We start from the raw sequence: 15,366 nt of genomic DNA on the forward strand, positions 1-15,366 counted from the left end.
CATTCCTCGGACATTTTCGGGCTTTTCCTCGTGCGCTCGTGGTCGGACGGATAAAACGGTGAGGCGACCCGCACGGAGGACCTTGGATGCGGGGCCCACGCGGCTCGGGCGGCGCGTCGAGGTGCGGGCATAAGAGCAAGGAGAGTGGCTAGTATGTCGGATGCGATCATACCAGCACTAAAGCACCGGATCCCATCAGAACTCCGAAGTTAAGCTTGCTTGGGCGAGAGTAGTACTAGGATGGGTGACCTCCTGGGAAGTCCTCGTGTTGCATTCCTTTTTTTTTTATTATTATTGTTCTGTCCTTCCATTTCGCCGCATTCCTCGGACATTTTCGGGCTTTTCCTCGTGCGCTCGTGGTCGGACGGATAAAACGGTGAGGCGACCCGCACGGAGGACCTTGGATGCGGGGCCCACGCGGCTCGGGCGGCGCGTCGAGGTGCGGGCATAAGAGCAAGGAGAGTGGCTAGTATGTCGGATGCGATCATACCAGCACTAAAGCACCGGATCCCATCAGAACTCCGAAGTTAAGCGTGCTTGGGCGAGAGTAGTACTAGGATGGGTGACCTCCTGGGAAGTCCTCGTGTTGCATTCCTTTTTTTTTATTATTATTGTTCTGTCCTTCCATTTCGCCGCATTCCTCGGACATTTTCGGGCTTTTCCTCGTGCGCTCGTGGTCGGACGGATAAAACGGTGAGGCGACCCGCACGGAGGACCTTGGATGCGGGGCCCACGCGGCTCGGGCGGCGCGTCGAGGTGCGGGCATAAGAGCAAGGAGAGTGGCTAGTATGTCGGATGCGATCATACCAGCACTAAAGCACCGGATCCCATCAGAACTCCGAAGTTAAGCTTGCTTGGGCGAGAGTAGTACTAGGATGGGTGACCTCCTGGGAAGTCCTCGTGTTGCATTCCTTTTTTTTTTATTATTATTGTTCTGTCCTTCCATTTCGCCGCATTCCTCGGACATTTTCGGGCTTTTCCTCGTGCGCTCGTGGTCGGACGGATAAAACGGTGAGGCGACCCGCACGGAGGACCTTGGATGCGGGGCCCACGCGGCTCGGGCGGCGCGTCGAGGTGCGGGCATAAGAGCAAGGAGAGTGGCTAGTATGTCGGATGCGATCATACCAGCACTAAAGCACCGGATCCCATCAGAACTCCGAAGTTAAGCGTGCTTGGGCGAGAGTAGTACTAGGATGGGTGACCTCCTGGGAAGTCCTCGTGTTGCATTCCTTTTTTTTTATTATTATTGTTCTGTCCTTCCATTTCGCCGCATTCCTCGGACATTTTCGGGCTTTTCCTCGTGCGCTCGTGGTCGGACGGATAAAACGGTGAGGCGACCCGCACGGAGGACCTTGGATGCGGGGCCCACGCGGCTCGGGCGGCGCGTCGAGGTGCGGGCATAAGAGCAAGGAGAGTGGCTAGTATGTCGGATGCGATCATACCAGCACTAATGCACCGGATCCCATCAGAACTCTGAAGTTAAGCGTGCTTGGGCGAGAGTAGTACTAGGATGGGTGACCTCCTGGGAAGTCCTCGTGTTGCATTCCTTTTTTTTTTATTATTATTGTTCTGTCCTTCCATTTCGCCGCATTCCTCGGACATTTTCGGGCTTTTCCTCGTGCGCTCGTGGTCGGACGGATAAAACGGTGAGGCGACCCGCACGGAGGACCTTGGATGCGGGGCCCACGCGGCTCGGGCGGCGCGTCGAGGTGCGGGCATAAGAGCAAGGAGAGTGGCTAGTATGTCGGATGCGATCATACCAGCACTAAAGCACCGGATCCCATCAGAACTCCGAAGTTAAGCGTGCTTGGGCGAGAGTAGTACTAGGATGGGTGACCTCCTGGGAAGTCCTCGTGTTGCATTCCTTTTTTTTTATTATTATTGTTCTGTCCTTCCATTTCGCCGCATTCCTCGGACATTTTCGGGCTTTTCCTCGTGCGCTCGTGGTCGGACGGATAAAACGGTGATGCGACCCGCTCGGACGGATAAAACGGTGAGGCGACCCGCACGGAGGACCTTGGATGCGGGGCCCACGCGGCTCGGGCGGCGCGTCGAGGTGCGGGCATAAGAGCAAGGAGAGTGGCTAGTATGTCGGATGCGATCATACCAGCACTAAAGCACCGGATCCCATCAGAACTCCGAAGTTAAGCGTGCTTGGGCGAGAGTAGTACTAGGATGGGTGACCTCCTGGGAAGTCCTCGTGTTGCATTCCTTTTTTTTTTATTATTATTGTTCTGTCCTTCCATTTCGCCGCATTCCTCGGACATTTTCGGGCTTTTCCTCGTGCGCTCGTGGTCGGACGGATAAAACGGTGAGGCGACCCGCACGGAGGACCTTGGATGCGGGGCCCACGCGGCTCGGGCGGCGCGTCGAGGTGCGGGCATAAGAGCAAGGAGAGTGGCTAGTATGTCGGATGCGATCATACCAGCACTAAAGCACCGGATCCCATCAGAACTCCGAAGTTAAGCGTGCTTGGGCGAGAGTAGTACTAGGATGGGTGACCTCCTGGGAAGTCCTCGTGTTGCATTCCTTTTTTTTTTATTATTATTGTTCTGTCCTTCCATTTCGCCGCATTCCTCGGACATTTTCGGGCTTTTCCTCGTGCGCTCGTGGTCGGACGGATAAAACGGTGAGGCGACCCGCACGGAGGGACCTTGGATGCGGGGGGCCCACGCGGCTCGGGCGGCGCGTCGAGGTGCGGGCATAAGAGCAAGGAGAGTGGCTAGTATGTCGGATGCGATCATACCAGCACTAAAGCACCGGATCCCATCAGAACTCCGAAGTTAAGCTTGCTTGGGCGAGAGTAGTACTAGGATGGGTGACCTCCTGGGAAGTCCTCGTGTTGCATTCCTTTTTTTTTATTATTATTGTTCTGTCCTTCCATTTCGCCGCATTCCTCGGACATTTTCGGGCTTTTCCTCGTGCGCTCGTGGTCGGACGGATAAAACGGTGAGGCGACCCGCACGGAGGACCTTGGATGCGGGGCCCACGCGGCTCGGGCGGCGCGTCGAGGTGCGGGCATAAGAGCAAGGAGAGTGGCTAGTATGTCGGATGCGATCATACCAGCACTAAAGCACCGGATCCCATTAGAACTCCGAAGTTAAGCGTGCTTGGGCGAGAGTAGTACTAGGATGGGTGACCTCCTGGGAAGTCCTCGTGTTGCATTCCTTTTTTTTTATTATTATTGTTCTGTCCTTCCATTTCGCCGCATTCCTCGGACATTTTCGGGCTTTTCCTCGTGCGCTCGTGGTCGGACGGATAAAACGGTGAGGCGACCCGCACGGAGGACCTTGGATGCGGGGCCCACGCGGCTCGGGCGGCGCGTCGAGGTGCGGGCATAAGAGCAAGGAGAGTGGCTAGTATGTCGGATGCGATCATACCAGCACTAAAGCACCGGATCCCATCAGAACTCCGAAGTTAAGCGTGCTTGGGCGAGAGTAGTACTAGGATGGGTGACCTCCTGGGAAGTCCTCGTGTTGCATTCTTTTTTTTTTATTATTATTGTTCTGTCCTTCCATTTCGCCGCATTCCTCGGACATTTTCGGGCTTTTCCTCGTGCGCTCGTGGTCGGACGGATAAAACGGTGAGGCGACCCGCACGGAGGACCTTGGATGCGGGGCCCACGCGGCTCGGGCGGCGCGTCGAGTGCGGGCATAAGAGCAAGGAGAGTGGCTAGTATGTCGGATGCGATCATACCAGCACTAAAGCACCGGATCCCATCAGAACTCCGAAGTTAAGCGTGCTTGGGCGAGAGTAGTACTAGGATGGGTGACCTCCTGGGAAGTCCTCGTGTTGCATTCCTTTTTTTTTTATTATTATTGTTCTGTCCTTCCATTTCGCCGCATTCCTCGGACATTTTCGGGCTTTTTCCTCGTGCGCTCGTGGTCGGACGGATAAAACGGTGAGGCGACCCGCACGGAGGACCTTGGATGCGGGGCCCACGCGGCTCGGGCGGCGCGTCGAGGTGCGGGCATAAGAGCAAGGAGAGTGGCTAGTATGTCGGATGCGATCATACCAGCACTAAAGCACCGGATCCCATCAGAACTCCGAAGTTAAGCTTGCTTGGGCGAGAGTAGTACTAGGATGGGTGACCTCCTGGGAAGTCCTCGTGTTGCATTCCTTTTTTTTTTATTATTATTGTTCTGTCCTTCCATTTCGCCGCATTCCTCGGACATTTTCGGGCTTTTCCTCGTGCGCTCGTGGTCGGACGGATAAAACGGTGAGGCGACCCGCACGGAGGACCTTGGATGCGGGGCCCACGCGGCTCGGGCGGCGCGTCGAGGTGCGGGCATAAGAGCAAGGAGAGTGGCTAGTATGTCGGATGCGATCATACCAGCACTAAAGCACCGGATCCCATCAGAACTCCGAAGTTAAGCGTGCTTGGGCGAGAGTAGTACTAGGATGGGTGACCTCCTGGGAAGTCCTCGTGTTGCATTCCTTTTTTTTTATTATTATTGTTCTGTCCTTCCATTTCGCCGCATTCCTCGGACATTTTCGGGCTTTTCCTCGTGCGCTCGTGGTCGGACGGATAAAACGGTGAGGCGACCCGCACGGAGGACCTTGGATGCGGGGCCCACGCGGCTCGGGCGGCGCGTCGAGGTGCGGGCATAAGAGCAAGGAGAGTGGCTAGTATGTCGGATGCGATCATACCAGCACTAATGCACCGGATCCCATCAGAACTCCGAAGTTAAGCGTGCTTGGGCGAGAGTAGTACTAGGATGGGTGACCTCCTGGGAAGTCCTCGTGTTGCATTCCTTTTTTTTTTATTATTATTGTTCTGTCCTTCCATTTCGCCGCATTCCTCGGACATTTTCGGGCTTTTCCTCGTGCGCTCGTGGTCGGACGGATAAAACGGTGAGGCGACCCGCACGGAGGACCTTGGATGCGGGGCCCACGCGGCTCGGGCGGCGCGTCGAGGTGCGGGCATAAGAGCAAGGAGAGTGGCTAGTATGTCGGATGCGATCATACCAGCACTAAAGCACCGGATCCCATCAGAACTCCGAAGTTAAGCGTGCTTGGGCGAGAGTAGTACTAGGATGGGTGACCTCCTGGGAAGTCCTCGTGTTGCATTCCTTTTTTTTTATTATTATTGTTCTGTCCTTCCATTTCGCCGCATTCCTCGGACATTTTTCGGGCTTTTCCTCGTGCGCTCGTGGTCGGACGGATAAAACGGTGATGCGACCCGCTCGGACGGATAAAACGGTGAGGCGACCCGCACGGAGGACCTTGGATGCGGGGCCCACGCGGCTCGGGCGGCGCGTCGAGGTGCGGGCATAAGAGCAAGGAGAGTGGCTAGTATGTCGGATGCGATCATACCAGCACTAAAGCACCGGATCCCATCAGAACTCCGAAGTTAAGCGTGCTTGGGCGAGAGTAGTACTAGGATGGGTGACCTCCTGGGAAGTCCTCGTGTTGCATTCCTTTTTTTTTTATTATTATTGTTCTGTCCTTCCATTTCGCCGCATTCCTCGGACATTTTCGGGCTTTTCCTCGTGCGCTCGTGGTCGGACGGATAAAACGGTGAGGCGACCCGCACGGAGGACCTTGGATGCGGGGCCCACGCGGCTCGGGCGGCGCGTCGAGGTGCGGGCATAAGAGCAAGGAGAGTGGCTAGTATGTCGGATGCGATCATACCAGCACTAAAGCACCGGATCCCATCAGAACTCCGAAGTTAAGCGTGCTTGGGCGAGAGTAGTACTAGGATGGGTGACCTCCTGGGAAGTCCTCGTGTTGCATTCCTTTTTTTTATTATTATTGTTCTGTCCTTCCATTTCGCCGCATTCCTCGGACATTTTCGGGCTTTTCCTCGTGCGCTCGTGGTCGGACGGATAAAACGGTGAGGCGACCCGCACGGAGGACCTTGGATGCGGGGCCCACGCGGCTCGGGCGGCGCGTCGAGGTGCGGGCATAAGAGCAAGGAGAGTGGCTAGTATGTCGGATGCGATCATACCAGCACTAAAGCACCGGATCCCATCAGAACTCCGAAGTTAAGCTTGCTTGGGCGAGAGTAGTACTAGGATGGGTGACCTCCTGGGAAGTCCTCGTGTTGCATTCCTTTTTTTTTATTATTATTGTTCTGTCCTTCCATTTCGCCGCATTCCTCGGACATTTTCGGGCTTTTCCTCGTGCGCTCGTGGTCGGACGGATAAAACGGTGAGGCGACCCGCACGGAGGACCTTGGATGCGGGGCCCACGCGGCTCGGGCGGCGCGTCGAGGTGCGGGCATAAGAGCAAGGAGAGTGGCTAGTATGTCGGATGCGATCATACCAGCACTAAAGCACCGGATCCCATTAGAACTCCGAAGTTAAGCGTGCTTGGGCGAGAGTAGTACTAGGATGGGTGACCTCCTGGGAAGTCCTCGTGTTGCATTCCTTTTTTTTTATTATTATTGTTCTGTCCTTCCATTTCGCCGCATTCCTCGGACATTTTCGGGCTTTTCCTCGTGCGCTCGTGGTCGGACGGATAAAACGGTGAGGCGACCCGCACGGAGGACCTTGGATGCGGGGCCCACGCGGCTCGGGCGGCGCGTCGAGGTGCGGGCATAAGAGCAAGGAGAGTGGCTAGTATGTCGGATGCGATCATACCAGCACTAAAGCACCGGATCCCATCAGAACTCCGAAGTTAAGCGTGCTTGGGCGAGAGTAGTACTAGGATGGGTGACCTCCTGGGAAGTCCTCGTGTTGCATTCTTTTTTTTTTATTATTATTGTTCTGTCCTTCCATTTCGCCGCATTCCTCGGACATTTTCGGGCTTTTCCTCGTGCGCTCGTGGTCGGACGGATAAAACGGTGAGGCGACCCGCACGGAGGACCTTGGATGCGGGGCCCACGCGGCTCGGGCGGCGCGTCGAGGTGCGGGCATAAGAGCAAGGAGAGTGGCTAGTATGTCGGATGCGATCATACCAGCACTAAAGCACCGGATCCCATCAGAACTCCGAAGTTAAGCTTGCTTGGGCGAGAGTAGTACTAGGATGGGTGACCTCCTGGGAAGTCCTCGTGTTGCATTCCTTTTTTTTTTTATTATTATTGTTCTGTCCTTCCATTTCGCCGCATTCCTCGGACATTTTCGGGCTTTTCCTCGTGCGCTCGTGGTCGGACGGATAAAACGGTGAGGCGACCCGCACGGAGGACCTTGGATGCGGGGCCCACGCGGCTCGGGCGGCGCGTCGAGGTGCGGGCATAAGAGCAAGGAGAGTGGCTAGTATGTCGGATGCGATCATACCAGCACTAAAGCACCGGATCCCATTAGAACTCCGAAGTTAAGCGTGCTTGGGCGAGAGTAGTACTAGGATGGGTGACCTCCTGGGAAGTCCTCGTGTTGCATTCCTTTTTTTTTTATTATTATTGTTCTGTCCTTCCATTTCGCCGCATTCCTCGGACATTTTCGGGCTTTTCCTCGTGCGCTCGTGGTCGGACGGATAAAACGGTGAGGCGACCCGCACGGAGGACCTTGGATGCGGGGCCCACGCGGCTCGGGCGGCGCGTCGAGGTGCGGGCATAAGAGCAAGGAGAGTGGCTAGTATGTCGGATGCGATCATACCAGCACTAAAGCACCGGATCCCATCAGAACTCCGAAGTTAAGCGTGCTTGGGCGAGAGTAGTACTAGGATGGGTGACCTCCTGGGAAGTCCTCGTGTTGCATTCCTTTTTTTTTATTATTATTGTTCTGTCCTTCCATTTCGCCGCATTCCTCGGACATTTTCGGGCTTTTCCTCGTGCGCTCGTGGTCGGACGGATAAAACGGTGAGGCGACCCGCACGGAGGACCTTGGATGCGGGGCCCACGCGGCTCGGGCGGCGCGTCGAGGTGCGGGCATAAGAGCAAGGAGAGTGGCTAGTATGTCGGATGCGATCATACCAGCACTAAAGCACCGGATCCCATCAGAACTCCGAAGTTAAGCTTGCTTGGGCGAGAGTAGTACTAGGATGGGTGACCTCCTGGGAAGTCCTCGTGTTGCATTCCTTTTTTTTTTATTATTATTGTTCTGTCCTTCCATTTCGCCGCATTCCTCGGACATTTTCGGGCTTTTCCTCGTGCGCTCGTGGTCGGACGGATAAAACGGTGAGGCGACCCGCACGGAGGACCTTGGATGCGGGGCCCACGCGGCTCGGGCGGCGCGTCGAGGTGCGGGCATAAGAGCAAGGAGAGTGGCTAGTATGTCGGATGCGATCATACCAGCACTAAAGCACCGGATCCCATCAGAACTCCGAAGTTAAGCGTGCTTGGGCGAGAGTAGTACTAGGATGGGTGACCTCCTGGGAAGTCCTCGTGTTGCATTCCTTTTTTTTTATTATTATTGTTCTGTCCTTCCATTTCGCCGCATTCCTCGGACATTTTCGGGCTTTTCCTCGTGCGCTCGTGGTCGGACGGATAAAACGGTGAGGCGACCCGCACGGAGGACCTTGGATGCGGGGCCCACGCGGCTCGGGCGGCGCGTCGAGGTGCGGGCATAAGAGCAAGGAGAGTGGCTAGTATGTCGGATGCGATCATACCAGCACTAATGCACCGGATCCCATCAGAACTCCGAAGTTAAGCGTGCTTGGGCGAGAGTAGTACTAGGATGGGTGACCTCCTGGGAAGTCCTCGTGTTGCATTCCTTTTTTTTTTATTATTATTGTTCTGTCCTTCCATTTCGCCGCATTCCTCGGACATTTTCGGGCTTTTCCTCGTGCGCTCGTGGTCGGACGGATAAAACGGTGAGGCGACCCGCACGGAGGACCTTGGATGCGGGGCCCACGCGGCTCGGGCGGCGCGTCGAGGTGCGGGCATAAGAGCAAGGAGAGTGGCTAGTATGTCGGATGCGATCATACCAGCACTAAAGCACCGGATCCCATCAGAACTCCGAAGTTAAGCGTGCTTGGGCGAGAGTAGTACTAGGATGGGTGACCTCCTGGGAAGTCCTCGTGTTGCATTCCTTTTTTTTTTATTATTATTGTTCTGTCCTTCCATTTCGCCGCATTCCTCGGACATTTTCGGGCTTTTCCTCGTGCGCTCGTGGTCGGACGGATAAAACGGTGAGGCGACCCGCTCGGACGGATAAAACGGTGAGGCGACCCGCACGGAGGACCTTGGATGCGGGGGCCCACGCGGCTCGGGCGGCGCGTCGAGGTGCGGGCATAAGAGCAAGGAGAGTGGCTAGTATGTCGGATGCGATCATACCAGCACTAAAGCACCGGATCCCATCAGAACTCCGAAGTTAAGCGTGCTTGGGCGAGAGTAGTACTAGGATGGGTGACCTCCTGGGAAGTCCTCGTGTTGCATTCCTTTTTTTTTTATTATTATTGTTCTGTCCTTCCATTTCGCCGCATTCCTCGGACATTTTCGGGCTTTCGCTCGTGCGCTCGTGGTCGGACGGATAAAACGGTGAGGCGACCCGCACGGAGGACCTTGGATGCGGGGCCCACGCGGCTCGGGCGGCGCGTCGAGGTGCGGGCATAAGAGCAAGGAGAGTGGCTAGTATGTCGGATGCGATCATACCAGCACTAAAGCACCGGATCCCATCAGAACTCCGAAGTTAAGCGTGCTTGGGGCGAGAGTAGTACTAGGATGGGTGACCTCCTGGGAAGTCCTCGTGTTGCATTCCTTTTTTTTTTATTATTATTGTTCTGTCCTTCCATTTCGCCGCATTCCTCGGACATTTTCGGGCTTTTCCTCGTGCGCTCGTGGTCGGACGGATAAAACGGTGAGGCGACCCGCACGGAGGACCTTGGATGCGGGGCCCACGCGGCTCGGGCGGCGCGTCGAGGTGCGGGCATAAGAGCAAGGAGAGTGGCTAGTATGTCGGATGCGATCATACCAGCACTAAAGCACCGGATCCCATCAGAACTCCGAAGTTAAGCGTGCTTGGGCGAGAGTAGTACTAGGATGGGTGACCTCCTGGGAAGTCCTCGTGTTGCATTCCTTTTTTTTTTTTATTATTATTGTTCTGTCCTTCCATTTCGCCGCATTCCTCGGACATTTTCGGGCTTTTCCTCGTGCGCTCGTGGTCGGACGGATAAAACGGTGAGGCGACCCGCACGGAGGACCTTGGATGCGGGGCCCACGCGGCTCGGGCGGCGCGTCGAGGTGCGGGCATAAGAGCAAGGAGAGTGGCTAGTATGTCGGATGCGATCATACCAGCACTAAAGCACCGGATCCCATCAGAACTCCGAAGTTAAGCGTGCTTGGGCGAGAGTAGTACTAGGATGGGTGACCTCCTGGGAAGTCCTCGTGTTGCATTCCTTTTTTTTTTATTATTATTGTTCTGTCCTTCCATTTCGCCGCATTCCTCGGACATTTTCGGGCTTTTCCTCGTGCGCTCGTGGTCGGACGGATAAAACGGTGAGGCGACCCGCACGGAGGACCTTGGATGCGGGGCCCACGCGCTCGGGCGGCGCGTCGAGGTGCGGCATAAGAGCAAGGAGAGTGGCTAGTATGTCGGATGCGATCATACCAGCACTAAAGCACCGGATCCCATCAGAACTCCGAAGTTAAGCGTGCTTGGGCGAGAGTAGTACTAGGATGGGTGACCTCCTGGGAAGTCCTCGTGTTGCATTCCTTTTTTTTTATTATTATTGTTCTGTCCTTCCATTTCGCCGCATTCCTCGGACATTTTCGGGCTTTTCCTCGTGCGCTCGTGGTCGGACGGATAAAACGGTGAGGCGACCCGCACGGAGGACCTTGGATGCGGGGCCCACGCGGCTCGGGCGGCGCGTCGAGGTGCGGGCATAAGAGCAAGGAGAGTGGCTAGTATGTCGGATGCGATCATACCAGCACTAAAGCACCGGATCCCATCAGAACTCCGAAGTTAAGCGTGCTTGGGCGAGAGTAGTACTAGGATGGGTGACCTCCTGGGAAGTCCTCGTGTTGCATTCCTTTTTTTTATTATTATTGTTCTGTCCTTCCATTTCGCCGCATTCCTCGGACATTTTCGGGCTTTTCCTCGTGCGCTCGTGGTCGGACGGATAAAACGGTGAGGCGACCCGCACGGAGGACCTTGGATGCGGGGCCCACGCGGCTCGGGCGGCGCGTCGAGGTGCGGGGCATAAGAGCAAGGAGAGTGGCTAGTATGTCGGATGCGATCATACCAGCACTAAAGCACCGGATCCCATCAGAACTCCGAAGTTAAGCGTGCTTGGGCGAGAGTAGTACTAGGATGGGTGACCTCCTGGGAAGTCCTCGTGTTGCATTCCTTTTTTTTTTATTATTATTGTTCTGTCCTTCCATTTCGCCGCATTCCTCGGACATTTTCGGGGCTTTTCCTCGTGCGCTCGTGGTCGGACGGATAAAACGGTGAGGCGACCCGCACGGAGGACCTTGGATGCGGGGCCCACGCGGCTCGGGCGGCGCGTCGAGGTGCGGGCATAAGAGCAAGGAGAGTGGCTAGTATGTCGGATGCGATCATACCAGCACTAAAGCACCGGATCCCATCAGAACTCCGAAGTTAAGCGTGCTTGGCGAGAGTAGTACTAGGATGGGTGACCTCCTGGGAAGTCCTCGTGTTGCATTCCTTTTTTTTTTTATTATTATTGTTCTGTCCTTCCATTTCGCCGCATTCCTCGGACATTTTCGGGCTTTTCCTCGTGCGCTCGTGGTCGGACGGATAAAACGGTGAGGCGGACCCGCACGGAGGACCTTGGATGCGGGGCCCACGCGGCTCGGGCGGCGCGTCGAGGTGCGGGCATAAGAGCAAGGAGAGTGGCTAGTATGTCGGATGCGATCATACCAGCACTAAAGCACCGGATCCCATCAGAACTCCGAAGTTAAGCGTCCTTGGGCGAGAGTAGTACTAGGATGGGTGACCTCCTGGGAAGTCCTCGTGTTGCATTCCTTTTTTTTTTATTATTATTGTTCTGTCCTTCCATTTCGCCGCATTCCTCGGACATTTTCGGGCTTTTCCTCGTGCGCTCGTGGTCGGACGGATAAAACGGTGAGGCGACCCGCACGGAGGACCTTGGATGCGGGGCCCACGCGGCTCGGGCGGCGCGTCGAGGTGCGGGCATAAGAGCAAGGAGAGTGGCTAGTATGTCGGATGCGATCATACCAGCACTAAAGCACCGGATCCCATCAGAACTCCGAAGTTAAGCGTGCTTGGGCGAGAGTAGTACTAGGATGGGTGACCTCCTGGGAAGTCCTCGTGTTGCATTCCTTTTTTTTTATTATTATTGTTCTGCCCTTCCATTTCGCCGCATTCCTCGGACATTTTCGGGCTTTTCCTCGTGCGCTCGTGGTCGGACGGATAAAACGGTGAGGCGACCCGCACGGAGGACCTTGGATGCGGGGCCCACGCGGCTCGGGCGGCGCGTCGAGGTGCGGGCATAAGAGCAAGGAGAGTGGCTAGTATGTCGGATGCGATCATACCATCACTAAAGCACCGGATCCCATCAGAACTCCGAAGTTAAGCGTGCTTGGGCGAGAGTAGTACTAGGATGGGTGACCTCCTGGGAAGTCCTCGTGTTGCATTCCTTTTTTTTTTATTATTATTGTTCTGTCCTTCCATTTCGCCGCATTCCTCGGACATTTTCGGGCTTTTCCTCGTGCGCTCGTGGTCGGACGGATAAAACGGTGAGGCGACCCGCACGGAGGACCTTGGATGCGGGGCCCACGCGGCTCGGGCGGCGCGTCGAGGTGCGGGCATAAGAGCAAGGAGAGTGGCTAGTATGTCGGATGCGATCATACCAGCACTAAAGCACCGGATCCCATCAGAACTCCGAAGTTAAGCGTGCTTGGGCGAGAGTAGTACTAGGATGGGTGACCTCCTGGGAAGTCCTCGTGTTGCATTCCTTTTTTTTTTATTATTATTGTTCTGTCCTTCCATTTCGCCGCATTCCTCGGACATTTTCGGGCTTTTCCTCGTGCGCTCGTGGTCGGACGGATAAAACGGTGAGGCGACCCGCACGGAGGACCTTGGATGCGGGGCCCACGCGGCTCGGGCGGCGCGTCGAGGTGCGGGCATAAGAGCAAGGAGAGTGGCTAGTATGTCGGATGCGATCATACCAGCACTAAAGCACCGGATCCCATCAGAACTCCGAAGTTAAGCGTGCTTGGGCGAGAGTAGTACTAGGATGGGTGACCTCCTGGGAAGTCCTCGTGTTGCATTCCTTTTTTTTTATTATTATTGTTCTGTCCTTCCATTTCGCCGCATTCCTCGGACATTTTCGGGCTTTTCCTCGTGCGCTCGTGGTCGGACGGATAAAACGGTGAGGCGACCCGCACGGAGGACCTTGGATGCGGGGCCCACGCGGCTCGGGCGGCGCGTCGAGGTGCGGGCATAAGAGCAAGGAGAGTGGCTAGTATGTCGGATGCGATCATACCAGCACTAAAGCACCGGATCCCATCAGAACTCCGAAGTTAAGCGTGCTTGGGCGAGAGTAGTACTAGGATGGGTGACCTCCTGGGAAGTCCTCGTGTTGCATTCCTTTTTTTTTTATTATTATTGTTCTGTCCTTCCATTTCGCCGCATTCCTCGGACATTTTCGGGCTTTTCCTCGTGCGCTCGTGGTCGGACGGATAAAACGGTGAGGCGACCCGCACGGAGGACCTTGGATGCGGGGCCCACGCGGCTCGGGCGGCGCGTCGAGGTGCGGGCATAAGAGCAAGGAGAGTGGCTAGTATGTCGGATGCGATCATACCAGCACTAAAGCACCGGATCCCATCAGAACTCCGAAGTTAAGCGTGCTTGGGCGAGAGTAGTACTAGGATGGGTGACCTCCTGGGAAGTCCTCGTGTTGCATTCCTTTTTTTTTTTTATTATTGTTCTGTCCTTCCATTTCGCCGCATTCCTCGGACATTTTCGGGCTTTTCCTCGTGCGCTCGTGGTCGGACGGATAAAACGGTGAGGCGACCCGCACGGAGGACCTTGGATGCGGGGCCCACGCGGCTCGGGCGGCGCGTCGAGGTGCGGGCATAAGAGCAAGGAGAGTGGCTAGTATGTCGGATGCGATCATACCAGCACTAAAGCACCGGATCCCATCAGAACTCCGAAGTTAAGCGTGCTTGGGCGAGAGTAGTACTAGGATGGGTGACCTCCTGGGAAGTCCTCGTGTTGCATTCCTTTTTTTTTTATTATTATTGTTCTGTCCTTCCATTTCGCCGCATTCCTCGGACATTTTCGGGCTTTTCCTCGTGCGCTCGTGGTCGGACGGATAAAACGGTGAGGCGACCCGCACGGAGGACCTTGGATGCGGGGCCCACGCGGCTCGGGCGGCGCGTCGAGGTGCGGGCATAAGAGCAAGGAGAGTGGCTAGTATGTCGGATGCGATCATACCAGCACTAAAGCACCGGATCCCATCAGAACTCCGAAGTTAAGCGTGCTTGGGCGAGAGTAGTACTAGGATGGGTGACCTCCTGGGAAGTCCTCGTGTTGCATTCCTTTTTTTTTTTTATTATTATTGTTCTGTCCTTCCATTTCGCCGCATTCCTCGGACATTTTCGGGCTTTTCCTCGTGCGCTCGTGGTCGGACGGATAAAACGGTGAGGCGACCCGCACGGAGGACCTTGGATGCGGGGCCCACGCGGCTCGGGCGGCGCGTCGAGGTGCGGGCATAAGAGCAAGGAGAGTGGCTAGTATGTCGGATGCGATCATACCAGCACTAAAGCACCGGATCCCATCAGAACTCCGAAGTTAAGCGTGCTTGGGCGAGAGTAGTACTAGGATGGGTGACCTCCTGGGAAGTCCTCGTGTTGCATTCCTTTTTTTTTTATTATTATTGTTCTGTCCTTCCATTTCGCCGCATTCCTCGGACATTTTCGGGCTTTTCCTCGTGCGCTCGTGGTCGGACGGATAAAACGGTGAGGCGACCCGCACGGAGGACCTTGGATGCGGGGCCCACGCGGCTCGGGCGGCGCGTCGAGGTGCGGGCATAAGAGCAAGGAGAGTGGCTAGTATGTCGGATGCGATCATACCAGCACTAAAGCACCGGATCCCATCAGAACTCCGAAGTTAAGCGTGCTTGGGCGAGAGTAGTACTAGGATGGGTGACCTCCTGGGAAGTCCTCGTGTTGCATTCCTTTTTTTTTTATTATTATTGTTCTGTCCTTCCATTTCGCCGCATTCCTCGGACATTTTCGGGCTTTTCCTCGTGCGCTCGTGGTCGGACGGATAAAACGGTGAGGCGACCCGCACGGAGGACCTTGGATGCGGGGCCCACGCGGCTCGGGCGGCGCGTCGAGGTGCGGGCATAAGAGCAAGGAGAGTGGCTAGTATGTCGGATGCGATCATACCAGCACTAAAGCACCGGATCCCATCAGAACTCCGAAGTTAAGCGTGCTTGGGCGAGAGTAGTACTAGGATGGGTGACCTCCTGGGAAGTCCTCGTGTTGCATTCCTTTTTTTTTTATTATTATTGTTCTGTCCTTCCATTTCGCCGCATTCCTCGGACATTTTCGGG

At 55.7% G+C, this 15,366-nt stretch overlaps 48 non-coding genes across 48 annotated transcripts; all 48 read left to right on the top strand.

Moving 5' to 3' along the window:
• Window positions 1-158: 158 nt before the first annotated feature.
• On the top strand, window positions 159-277 carry LOC140220459 (5S ribosomal RNA). Its single transcript, XR_011896412.1, has one exon. It is a non-coding gene; the product is annotated as a 5S ribosomal RNA (ribosomal RNA).
• Window positions 278-476: 199 nt separating this feature from the next.
• On the top strand, window positions 477-595 carry LOC140220843 (5S ribosomal RNA). The gene has a single exon (XR_011896732.1). It is a non-coding gene; the product is annotated as a 5S ribosomal RNA (ribosomal RNA).
• A 198-nt stretch (window positions 596-793) lies between these two features.
• On the top strand, window positions 794-912 carry LOC140220460 (5S ribosomal RNA). The gene has a single exon (XR_011896413.1). It is a non-coding gene; the product is annotated as a 5S ribosomal RNA (ribosomal RNA).
• Window positions 913-1,111: 199 nt separating this feature from the next.
• LOC140220844 (5S ribosomal RNA) lies at window positions 1,112-1,230 on the top strand. Its single transcript, XR_011896733.1, has one exon. It is a non-coding gene; the product is annotated as a 5S ribosomal RNA (ribosomal RNA).
• A 198-nt stretch (window positions 1,231-1,428) lies between these two features.
• Window positions 1,429-1,547, top strand: LOC140220445 (5S ribosomal RNA). The gene has a single exon (XR_011896398.1). It is a non-coding gene; the product is annotated as a 5S ribosomal RNA (ribosomal RNA).
• A 199-nt stretch (window positions 1,548-1,746) lies between these two features.
• On the top strand, window positions 1,747-1,865 carry LOC140220845 (5S ribosomal RNA). Its single transcript, XR_011896734.1, has one exon. It is a non-coding gene; the product is annotated as a 5S ribosomal RNA (ribosomal RNA).
• A 228-nt stretch (window positions 1,866-2,093) lies between these two features.
• On the top strand, window positions 2,094-2,212 carry LOC140220846 (5S ribosomal RNA). Its single transcript, XR_011896735.1, has one exon. It is a non-coding gene; the product is annotated as a 5S ribosomal RNA (ribosomal RNA).
• A 199-nt stretch (window positions 2,213-2,411) lies between these two features.
• On the top strand, window positions 2,412-2,530 carry LOC140220847 (5S ribosomal RNA). The gene has a single exon (XR_011896736.1). It is a non-coding gene; the product is annotated as a 5S ribosomal RNA (ribosomal RNA).
• Window positions 2,531-2,732: 202 nt separating this feature from the next.
• Window positions 2,733-2,851, top strand: LOC140220461 (5S ribosomal RNA). Its single transcript, XR_011896414.1, has one exon. It is a non-coding gene; the product is annotated as a 5S ribosomal RNA (ribosomal RNA).
• Window positions 2,852-3,049: 198 nt separating this feature from the next.
• On the top strand, window positions 3,050-3,168 carry LOC140221064 (5S ribosomal RNA). Its single transcript, XR_011896955.1, has one exon. It is a non-coding gene; the product is annotated as a 5S ribosomal RNA (ribosomal RNA).
• Window positions 3,169-3,366: 198 nt separating this feature from the next.
• Window positions 3,367-3,485, top strand: LOC140221052 (5S ribosomal RNA). Its single transcript, XR_011896943.1, has one exon. It is a non-coding gene; the product is annotated as a 5S ribosomal RNA (ribosomal RNA).
• A 197-nt stretch (window positions 3,486-3,682) lies between these two features.
• On the top strand, window positions 3,683-3,801 carry LOC140220848 (5S ribosomal RNA). Its single transcript, XR_011896737.1, has one exon. It is a non-coding gene; the product is annotated as a 5S ribosomal RNA (ribosomal RNA).
• A 200-nt stretch (window positions 3,802-4,001) lies between these two features.
• LOC140220463 (5S ribosomal RNA) lies at window positions 4,002-4,120 on the top strand. The gene has a single exon (XR_011896416.1). It is a non-coding gene; the product is annotated as a 5S ribosomal RNA (ribosomal RNA).
• A 199-nt stretch (window positions 4,121-4,319) lies between these two features.
• LOC140220849 (5S ribosomal RNA) lies at window positions 4,320-4,438 on the top strand. The gene has a single exon (XR_011896738.1). It is a non-coding gene; the product is annotated as a 5S ribosomal RNA (ribosomal RNA).
• Window positions 4,439-4,636: 198 nt separating this feature from the next.
• Window positions 4,637-4,755, top strand: LOC140221061 (5S ribosomal RNA). Its single transcript, XR_011896952.1, has one exon. It is a non-coding gene; the product is annotated as a 5S ribosomal RNA (ribosomal RNA).
• A 199-nt stretch (window positions 4,756-4,954) lies between these two features.
• Window positions 4,955-5,073, top strand: LOC140220850 (5S ribosomal RNA). Its single transcript, XR_011896739.1, has one exon. It is a non-coding gene; the product is annotated as a 5S ribosomal RNA (ribosomal RNA).
• A 229-nt stretch (window positions 5,074-5,302) lies between these two features.
• Window positions 5,303-5,421, top strand: LOC140220851 (5S ribosomal RNA). The gene has a single exon (XR_011896740.1). It is a non-coding gene; the product is annotated as a 5S ribosomal RNA (ribosomal RNA).
• A 199-nt stretch (window positions 5,422-5,620) lies between these two features.
• On the top strand, window positions 5,621-5,739 carry LOC140220852 (5S ribosomal RNA). The gene has a single exon (XR_011896741.1). It is a non-coding gene; the product is annotated as a 5S ribosomal RNA (ribosomal RNA).
• Window positions 5,740-5,936: 197 nt separating this feature from the next.
• LOC140220464 (5S ribosomal RNA) lies at window positions 5,937-6,055 on the top strand. Its single transcript, XR_011896417.1, has one exon. It is a non-coding gene; the product is annotated as a 5S ribosomal RNA (ribosomal RNA).
• Window positions 6,056-6,253: 198 nt separating this feature from the next.
• LOC140221065 (5S ribosomal RNA) lies at window positions 6,254-6,372 on the top strand. The gene has a single exon (XR_011896956.1). It is a non-coding gene; the product is annotated as a 5S ribosomal RNA (ribosomal RNA).
• Window positions 6,373-6,570: 198 nt separating this feature from the next.
• On the top strand, window positions 6,571-6,689 carry LOC140221053 (5S ribosomal RNA). The gene has a single exon (XR_011896944.1). It is a non-coding gene; the product is annotated as a 5S ribosomal RNA (ribosomal RNA).
• A 198-nt stretch (window positions 6,690-6,887) lies between these two features.
• Window positions 6,888-7,006, top strand: LOC140220465 (5S ribosomal RNA). Its single transcript, XR_011896418.1, has one exon. It is a non-coding gene; the product is annotated as a 5S ribosomal RNA (ribosomal RNA).
• A 200-nt stretch (window positions 7,007-7,206) lies between these two features.
• LOC140221066 (5S ribosomal RNA) lies at window positions 7,207-7,325 on the top strand. Its single transcript, XR_011896957.1, has one exon. It is a non-coding gene; the product is annotated as a 5S ribosomal RNA (ribosomal RNA).
• Window positions 7,326-7,524: 199 nt separating this feature from the next.
• LOC140220853 (5S ribosomal RNA) lies at window positions 7,525-7,643 on the top strand. Its single transcript, XR_011896742.1, has one exon. It is a non-coding gene; the product is annotated as a 5S ribosomal RNA (ribosomal RNA).
• A 198-nt stretch (window positions 7,644-7,841) lies between these two features.
• On the top strand, window positions 7,842-7,960 carry LOC140220466 (5S ribosomal RNA). Its single transcript, XR_011896419.1, has one exon. It is a non-coding gene; the product is annotated as a 5S ribosomal RNA (ribosomal RNA).
• A 199-nt stretch (window positions 7,961-8,159) lies between these two features.
• On the top strand, window positions 8,160-8,278 carry LOC140220854 (5S ribosomal RNA). Its single transcript, XR_011896743.1, has one exon. It is a non-coding gene; the product is annotated as a 5S ribosomal RNA (ribosomal RNA).
• A 198-nt stretch (window positions 8,279-8,476) lies between these two features.
• Window positions 8,477-8,595, top strand: LOC140221062 (5S ribosomal RNA). The gene has a single exon (XR_011896953.1). It is a non-coding gene; the product is annotated as a 5S ribosomal RNA (ribosomal RNA).
• Window positions 8,596-8,794: 199 nt separating this feature from the next.
• Window positions 8,795-8,913, top strand: LOC140220855 (5S ribosomal RNA). Its single transcript, XR_011896744.1, has one exon. It is a non-coding gene; the product is annotated as a 5S ribosomal RNA (ribosomal RNA).
• A 230-nt stretch (window positions 8,914-9,143) lies between these two features.
• On the top strand, window positions 9,144-9,262 carry LOC140220856 (5S ribosomal RNA). Its single transcript, XR_011896745.1, has one exon. It is a non-coding gene; the product is annotated as a 5S ribosomal RNA (ribosomal RNA).
• Window positions 9,263-9,461: 199 nt separating this feature from the next.
• Window positions 9,462-9,581, top strand: LOC140220469 (5S ribosomal RNA). Its single transcript, XR_011896422.1, has one exon. It is a non-coding gene; the product is annotated as a 5S ribosomal RNA (ribosomal RNA).
• A 199-nt stretch (window positions 9,582-9,780) lies between these two features.
• On the top strand, window positions 9,781-9,899 carry LOC140220857 (5S ribosomal RNA). The gene has a single exon (XR_011896746.1). It is a non-coding gene; the product is annotated as a 5S ribosomal RNA (ribosomal RNA).
• Window positions 9,900-10,100: 201 nt separating this feature from the next.
• LOC140220858 (5S ribosomal RNA) lies at window positions 10,101-10,219 on the top strand. The gene has a single exon (XR_011896747.1). It is a non-coding gene; the product is annotated as a 5S ribosomal RNA (ribosomal RNA).
• A 197-nt stretch (window positions 10,220-10,416) lies between these two features.
• Window positions 10,417-10,535, top strand: LOC140220859 (5S ribosomal RNA). The gene has a single exon (XR_011896748.1). It is a non-coding gene; the product is annotated as a 5S ribosomal RNA (ribosomal RNA).
• A 198-nt stretch (window positions 10,536-10,733) lies between these two features.
• On the top strand, window positions 10,734-10,852 carry LOC140220860 (5S ribosomal RNA). Its single transcript, XR_011896749.1, has one exon. It is a non-coding gene; the product is annotated as a 5S ribosomal RNA (ribosomal RNA).
• Window positions 10,853-11,050: 198 nt separating this feature from the next.
• LOC140220861 (5S ribosomal RNA) lies at window positions 11,051-11,169 on the top strand. The gene has a single exon (XR_011896750.1). It is a non-coding gene; the product is annotated as a 5S ribosomal RNA (ribosomal RNA).
• Window positions 11,170-11,369: 200 nt separating this feature from the next.
• Window positions 11,370-11,487, top strand: LOC140220562 (5S ribosomal RNA). Its single transcript, XR_011896512.1, has one exon. It is a non-coding gene; the product is annotated as a 5S ribosomal RNA (ribosomal RNA).
• Window positions 11,488-11,688: 201 nt separating this feature from the next.
• LOC140220468 (5S ribosomal RNA) lies at window positions 11,689-11,807 on the top strand. The gene has a single exon (XR_011896421.1). It is a non-coding gene; the product is annotated as a 5S ribosomal RNA (ribosomal RNA).
• A 199-nt stretch (window positions 11,808-12,006) lies between these two features.
• Window positions 12,007-12,125, top strand: LOC140220862 (5S ribosomal RNA). The gene has a single exon (XR_011896751.1). It is a non-coding gene; the product is annotated as a 5S ribosomal RNA (ribosomal RNA).
• Window positions 12,126-12,323: 198 nt separating this feature from the next.
• LOC140220481 (5S ribosomal RNA) lies at window positions 12,324-12,442 on the top strand. Its single transcript, XR_011896433.1, has one exon. It is a non-coding gene; the product is annotated as a 5S ribosomal RNA (ribosomal RNA).
• A 199-nt stretch (window positions 12,443-12,641) lies between these two features.
• LOC140220863 (5S ribosomal RNA) lies at window positions 12,642-12,760 on the top strand. The gene has a single exon (XR_011896752.1). It is a non-coding gene; the product is annotated as a 5S ribosomal RNA (ribosomal RNA).
• A 199-nt stretch (window positions 12,761-12,959) lies between these two features.
• Window positions 12,960-13,078, top strand: LOC140220864 (5S ribosomal RNA). Its single transcript, XR_011896753.1, has one exon. It is a non-coding gene; the product is annotated as a 5S ribosomal RNA (ribosomal RNA).
• Window positions 13,079-13,276: 198 nt separating this feature from the next.
• Window positions 13,277-13,395, top strand: LOC140220865 (5S ribosomal RNA). Its single transcript, XR_011896754.1, has one exon. It is a non-coding gene; the product is annotated as a 5S ribosomal RNA (ribosomal RNA).
• A 199-nt stretch (window positions 13,396-13,594) lies between these two features.
• Window positions 13,595-13,713, top strand: LOC140220866 (5S ribosomal RNA). The gene has a single exon (XR_011896755.1). It is a non-coding gene; the product is annotated as a 5S ribosomal RNA (ribosomal RNA).
• A 198-nt stretch (window positions 13,714-13,911) lies between these two features.
• On the top strand, window positions 13,912-14,030 carry LOC140220867 (5S ribosomal RNA). The gene has a single exon (XR_011896756.1). It is a non-coding gene; the product is annotated as a 5S ribosomal RNA (ribosomal RNA).
• Window positions 14,031-14,229: 199 nt separating this feature from the next.
• On the top strand, window positions 14,230-14,348 carry LOC140220868 (5S ribosomal RNA). The gene has a single exon (XR_011896757.1). It is a non-coding gene; the product is annotated as a 5S ribosomal RNA (ribosomal RNA).
• Window positions 14,349-14,549: 201 nt separating this feature from the next.
• On the top strand, window positions 14,550-14,668 carry LOC140220869 (5S ribosomal RNA). Its single transcript, XR_011896758.1, has one exon. It is a non-coding gene; the product is annotated as a 5S ribosomal RNA (ribosomal RNA).
• Window positions 14,669-14,867: 199 nt separating this feature from the next.
• Window positions 14,868-14,986, top strand: LOC140220870 (5S ribosomal RNA). The gene has a single exon (XR_011896759.1). It is a non-coding gene; the product is annotated as a 5S ribosomal RNA (ribosomal RNA).
• Window positions 14,987-15,185: 199 nt separating this feature from the next.
• LOC140220871 (5S ribosomal RNA) lies at window positions 15,186-15,304 on the top strand. The gene has a single exon (XR_011896760.1). It is a non-coding gene; the product is annotated as a 5S ribosomal RNA (ribosomal RNA).
• Window positions 15,305-15,366: the final 62 nt, after the last annotated feature.

The sequence above is a fragment of the Setaria viridis genome, chromosome 8, assembly GCF_005286985.2.
Source record: "Setaria viridis chromosome 8, Setaria_viridis_v4.0, whole genome shotgun sequence".
NCBI classification, from domain to species: domain Eukaryota; kingdom Viridiplantae; phylum Streptophyta; class Magnoliopsida; order Poales; family Poaceae; genus Setaria; species Setaria viridis.